This window comes from Hyla sarda, chromosome 1 (assembly GCF_029499605.1).
Source record: "Hyla sarda isolate aHylSar1 chromosome 1, aHylSar1.hap1, whole genome shotgun sequence".
Taxonomy (NCBI): Eukaryota; Metazoa; Chordata; class Amphibia; order Anura; family Hylidae; genus Hyla; species Hyla sarda.
This window is the reverse complement of record NC_079189.1, coordinates 174028162-174035001: the sequence shown is the minus strand read 5'-3', so window position 1 is coordinate 174035001 and position 6840 is coordinate 174028162. Positions and strand designations below refer to the sequence as shown.

The following is a 6840-nucleotide window of genomic DNA, read 5'->3' as shown; positions in this document are numbered from 1 at the left end:
AGCCCCCCAGTAGCTAAAAGTCCCTAGTACAGTGCTTCACAATCTTTTTCAGCTCTGTTTCCCCTTGGAATGTCTTACTGAATAACAGTATTATTTCACTACCCCAGCACACACCCTATGCATGTTACAGCAAGGCATAGTGTTCTACACCCCTATTGAGGCTCTCTGTAGGCCAGAAATGGCAGTTTTTAATACAGATTCGCCGCAAATAAATTCGATCCAAACCAAATTTTTTCTGAAAATTTTGCCAATTGCTTCTCGGCCTTTTGGCTAAGATCAAGTGTAGTATCTGTTCTTATCAGTTTTTCATGCCGGTGTACGGTGACGCCGGTATGGGGCTGGTGGGGATGGGTGCTGCATGGAGGATACAGGTGTACCAGGGCTTTCCGGGGCTGGTTCATGAGGCTGAGAGGGTCTAGAGCCGAGGTACTTTTGTGCCTCGGGGAGTGGTGGCCCCGAGGTGCCGAAACTCACTGGGAGTATTGGCTCATTGAGTTGAAGCACGGGCACCATAATCTCTTCACCTTGTGGCACTCACCTCTTGATTCCCGGCCTTCTGGCTAGGATCAGAGACATTTTTATAGATCCGGCCGGATGTCCGGGCAGTATATCTGCACACATTCACTTATTTATTTCTTTTTTGTCTCACTGTGTCACTTTTTGCGTGTTGTGTGTTCACAGGATTTGTCAGGATGCGGTAGCCCTTCTGGGTGTCCCTCCTGGCGGTCTAGGGGAGGTGTGTGTGGCCATTAGGTTCCGCACCTCCCTGCAAACACCCCGGGTACTCCTGCTTTGGCAGGGTACCTACCGTTATCGGCTCTGCGGGCAGATACCTTGGCTAACGCCAAGGGGGATGCCGGGAGCATTTGTGGTCCCCTAGTAGCTTCGGCGAAAAGGGACATCAAACCTGGAACCTCGCAGGTACCTTTTGGTCCGGAGGCGAAGGGTAAGGTTTGTTGTGGGGCCACTCTCCTATCGGAGAAGGGCTTGCGATAGACCGCATCCTTTGTGCACGTTTTTTTGTGTAACACGTTTGCACTTTTTCTTGCACTTTGGGTGAATCGAGAGCACGTTCCTCGGCTTTAAAAAAGAAAAGGTAGTGCCACCAGTATGTAGGTAGGTAGGTAATTATTCCTCCTTTAAGTTTGAAGCCCCCAGTATGCAGGAATGTAGGCAATTCTTTCCCCCATTCTATAAGCTAGAAGCCCCCCAGTAGCTAAAAGTCCCTAGTACAGTGCTTCACAATCTTTTTCAGCTCAGTTTCCCCTTGGAATGTCTTACTGAATAACAGTATTATTTCACTACCCCAGCACACACCCTATGCATGTTACAGCAAGGCATAGTGTTCTACACCCCTATTGAGGCTCTCTGTAGGCCAGAAATGGCAGTTTTTAATACAGATTTGCCGCAAATAAATTTGATCCAAACCAAATTTTTTCTGACAATTTTGCCAATTTGCCGAATCAAATTTTTTCTAAAATTCGCTCATCTCTATTCACTTCCATATTATACGTACTATTGTATTAGCCAGAATGTTCCCATGCCTCTTATTCATTGCTGGCTATAAATAAAAGCCTCCTTCTAACTGTGTGGGTGCCAAGTTATGGTTCTGGTAGGATAACCTGTGGGCTCTTCAGCAAGGTTTGGACACTCATTACAAAACATTATCATTTGTGCAGAAAAAGGTATCGGTTAGATTACTAGATTAATTGTCAGAACTCTTAGTCATAGTTTAGAAACATTGCATTCTTCTTAAGAGTTATGCACTGTATCAAAATTCTTTTCGGGACTTTTTTAAGAAATTGTGCAGATTCAATGTTTAGAAAGTACTTTCCAAATGTCATGCACAACTTTTCTGACTGTAACACATATCCTGTCTTACCTTTTACAAAAAGAATGTCATTAAATCCTGTGATATGCAAATATGATTGCTTTATTGTGTTGTTTAGTGTGGATGGTGGTGGAAATAAAATGGTGTGCATGTTTTGTAGGATATAAACTTGCCATTGCTGAATGGATCAAGAATTTAACTGTATTCGTCTAATGTGCACACACAGTAAAAAGGTGGATTTTCTGTATGGAATTGTACACAGGAATAGTGTTGTTCGCGAATATTCGCAATGCAAATTTTATTCGCGAATATCGCATATTCGCGAATTCACGAATATAGCACTATATATTCGTAATTACGAATATTTTTTTTTTTTCACAGTACACATCACAGTGATCATCCCTCTCTGCTTCCAGCTTGTGTGGTGTAAAGAAGGCTCTAATACTACTGTGTGAGACTGGCGTACGAATTTTCGCATATGGGAAAATTTGCATATGCATTGTTTATGCAATTTTTTGCATATGATAATTTTCACTCATGCAAATTCTTATTTATGCAAATTTTTGCATATGCAAATTTTCGCATATGCGAAAATATGATGCGAATATTAAGAATATGCGAATTTAGCGAATATATGACAAATATTCGTCCATATATTCGCGAAATATCGCGAATTCGAATATGGCCTATAACGCTCAACACTACACAGGAAGGCAATTGCAGATTACAGTATCAGTTATATGGTTGGAGGTGTGAACAATTTCTGAGCAAAGCAGAGGTTCATATTTTGAAATCAGACAGATTCAATTCAAAATCAGTCATATTTTCAGGAAAGATTTCATTCTACATGGATTTTACTTAGGAGCATTACCCATGGTGAGAATAAATAATTTAAACCTGTGAAAAAATAAACTGGCTTTGCCCATAGCAACCAATCACAGCTCAGCATTCTTTTCTTAACCAGCTCTGTTAAAATGAAGCCAGATTTCTGATTGGTTGCTATGGGCTGAACCAGACAGTTTCAGTTTCACACTTTTTATTTTTGCCTAATTAAAAATGGGCAATTAAAAATTTTGGATTAGCTGAGTGGTCAAATTTTATGAATCAAGGGGACATGAGTACGTCATACATGAGAACAATGTGAAAATGACTTAACAAAAAATATGGAAAGCACTCTCTGGTACTTGTGTAAAAATAAAGTTAATGGGTGAGATTTATCAAAATCTGTCCAGAGGAAATGTTGCTGAGTTGCCAATAGCAGGGCCTTATCAAAAATGAAAGAATCTACCCCATGATGTTAAAGAGTACCTGTCACCAAACTAAATGTTTAATATATTGTTCCTTATGTAATTATAAGACACTTTGCTATTTACTTGCTGTTAAAATTCTCAACCTTTATATGTTTTAATGTGATTGAAAAAATGGCCAAAAGGTGGCTCTGTTCTGTTCCCTGCTGCAAGTCAAACAGATAGTTTGGTTAGGAGACCAAACTCAGGAAGTGAGTGCGGAGCATGGTGAGGCACAGCTCTCGCAAGCTTCAGTGCCATTATGCTTGCTGGGGTACGCCCACTTTCTCTTGCCGGGAGCTCACACAATGTAAGGAAGGGGAAAGCTTTGACACAAAGCTTGTAAAAATAAATTTTAAGGGCAGGAAGGGTTTTAGGAGTAGTTAAAGGAGTAATCCGGTGGAAAACTTTATTTATTTTTTTTTGTTTTAAATCAACTGGTGGCAGAAAGTTAAACAGATTTAAAAATTACTTCTATTAAAAAATCTTAATCCTTCCAGTACTTATTAGCATCTGTATACTATTTTAGAAATTCTTTTCTTTTTGGATTTTATTTTTCTGTCACGAACACAATGCTCCCTGCTGACCCCTCTGTCCATTTTAGGAACTATCCAGAACAGCATATGTTTGCTATTGGGATTTTATCCTGCTCTGGACAGTTCCTGAAATAGACAGAGGTGTCAGCCGTGAGCACTGTGTTCATGAAAGAAAAGAAATCCAAAAAGAAAAAAAAAATATCTGTAGTTTACAGATGCTAATAAGTACTGGAAGGATTAAGATTTTTTTTAATAGAAGTAATTTACAAATTACTTTCTGACACCAGTTGATAAAAAAAAAAAAGTTTTCCACCGGAGTACCCCTTTAACCCCTTAACCCCTTAAGGACCCAGCCAATTTTCAGTGTAGGACCCGGCCATTTTTTGCACATCTGACCACTGTCACTTTAAGAATTAATAACTCTGGGATGCTTTTACCTTTCATTCTGATTCCAAGACTGTTTTTACATGATATATTCTACTTTATGTTAGTGGTAAATTTCTGTCGATATTTGCATCATTTCTTGGTGAAAAATTCCAAAATTTGATGAAAAAATTGTAAATTTAGCATTTTTTTTTTAAATGGAAGCTCTCTGCTTGTAAGGAAAATAGACATACCAAATAAATTATATATTGATTCACATATACAATATGTCTACTTTCTGTTTGCATCATAAAGTTGACATGTTTTTACTTTTGGAAGACATCAGAGGGCTTCAAAGTTCAGCAGCAATTTTCCAATTTTTCACAAAACTTTCAAAATCAGAATTTTTCAAGGACCAGTTCAGTTTTGAAGTGGATTTGAAGGGCCTACATATTAGAAATACCCCATAAATGACCCCATTATAAAAACTGCACGCCTCAAAGTATTCAAAATGACATTCAGTAAGTGTGTTAACCCTTTTGGTGTTTCACAGGAATAGCAGCAAAGTGAAGGAGAAAATTAAAAATCTTAATTTTTTACACTCGCATGTTCTTGTAGACCCAGTTTTTGAATTTTTGCAAGGGGCAATAGGAGAAAATGTCCCCCAACATTCGTAAACCAATTTCTCTCGAGTAAGGAAATACCTCATATGTGTATGTCAAGTGTTCGGCGGGCGCAGTAGAGGGCTCAGAAGGGTAGGAGCAACAATTTTGGATTGTGGATTTTGGAGAGTGAATTTTGATGAAATGTTTTTTGGGGGGCATGTCACATTTAGAAAGCCCATATGGTGCCAGAACAGCAGAACCCCCCCCCCCCCCCCCCCCACACATGGAATACCATTTTTGAAACTACACCCCTCAAGGCACCTAACAAGGGGTCCAGTGAGACTTAACACCCCACAGGTGTTTGACGACTTTTCGTTAAAGTCAGATGTGTAAATGAAAAAAAAAATTTTTTCACTAAAGTGCATTTTTCCCCCCAAATTTACAATTTTTCCAAAAGGTAATGGGAGAAAATGACCTCAAAATGTGTAACCCCATCTCTTCTGAGTATGGAAATACCCCATGTTAGGATGTAAAATGCTCTGCGGGCGAACTACAATGCTCAGAAGAGAATGAGTCACATTTGGCTTTTGGAAAGCAAATTTTACTGAAATGGTTTTTGGTGGGCATTTCGCATTTAGGAAGCCCCTATGGTGCCAGCACAGCAAAAAACAACCCACATGGCCTACTATTTTGGAAACTAAACCCCTCAAGGAACGTAACAAGGGGTACAGTGAGCCTTAGCACTTCACAGGTATTTTACGATTTTTTGTTAAAGTTGGATGTGTTAATTAAAAAAAAAAACTTTTTTTTTCACTAAAATGCATTTTCCCCCCCAAATTTTACATTTTTACAAGGGGTAGTAGGAGAAAATGACCCCCAAAATTTTTAACCCCATTTCTTCAGAGTATGGAAATACCCCATGTGTGGACGTCAAGTGTTCTGCTGGTGAACTACAATGCTCAGAAGAGAAGGAGCACCATTGAGCTTTTGGAGAGTGAATTTGTTTGGAATGGAAGTATGGGGCCATGTGTGTTTACACTGCCAGAACAGTGGACCCCCCCCCCCCCCCCACATGTGATCCCATTTTGGAAACTGCACCCCTCACAGAATTTAATATGGGGTACAGTGAGTATTTACACTCCACTGGCATTTGACAGATCTTTGGAACAGTGGGCTGTGCAAATGAAAAATTTAATTTTAACCCCCTGTGCAAACCACCAATTTAGGCCTCAAATGTACATAGTGCGCTCTCACTCCTGAGCCTTGTTGTGCACCCGCAGAACATTGTACGCCCACATATGGGATATTTCCGTACTCAGGAGAAATTGTATTACAAATTTTAGGGGTCTTTTTTTTTTCTTTACCGCTTGTGAAAATAAAAAGTATGGGGCAACACCAGCATGTTAGTGTTAATTTTTTTACACAAACAGGTTGGTGTAGCCCCCAACTTTTCCTTTTCATAAGAGGTAAAAGGAGAAAAGCCCCCCAAAATTTGAAGTGGAATTTCTCCCGAGTACGGAAAAACCCCATATGTGGCCCTAAACTGTTTCCTTGAAATACGACAGGTCCCTGAAGTGAGAGAGCGCCATGCACAGTTGAGGACTAAATTAGGGCTTGCATAGGGGTGGACTTGGGGTATTTTATGCCAGTGATTCCCAAACAGGGTGCCTCCAGCTGTTGCTTAACTCCCAGCATGGCTGCACAGTCAGTGGCTGTCCAGAAATGCTGGGCGTTGTTGTTTTGCAACAGCTGGAGGCTCCGTTTTGGAAACACTGCCATATGATACGTTTTTTCATTTTTATTGGGGGGGGGGGGGAAGTAAGGAGGTGTATGTGTAGTGTTTTACCCTTCATTATGTGTTAGTGTAGTGTAGTGTTTTTAGGGTACATTTGCACTGGCGGGTATCGGTGAGTTTCCCGCTAGGAGTTTGCGCTGCAGCGGAAAATATGCCGCAGCTCAAACTTGAAGCAGGAGACTCAGTGTAAACTCGTCCATGTGAATGTACCCTTTACATTCACATGGGGGGGGGGGAAACCTCCCGCTGTTTCAAAACTACAACTCCCAGCATGTACTGACAGAACGTGCATGCTGAGAGTTGTACTTTTTCAACAGCTGGAGGCACACTGGTTGGAAAACCTTCAGTTAGGTTCTTTTACCTAACTCAGTATTTTCCAACCAGTGTGCCTCCAGCTGTTGCAAAACTACAACTCCCAGCATGT

At 40.4% G+C, this 6840-nt stretch overlaps 1 pseudogene; it reads left to right on the top strand.

The window, feature by feature from the left end:
• Positions 1 to 250: 250 nt before the first annotated feature.
• Positions 251 to 360, top strand: LOC130343762 (U2 spliceosomal RNA; annotated as a pseudogene).
• Positions 361 to 6840: the final 6480 nt, after the last annotated feature.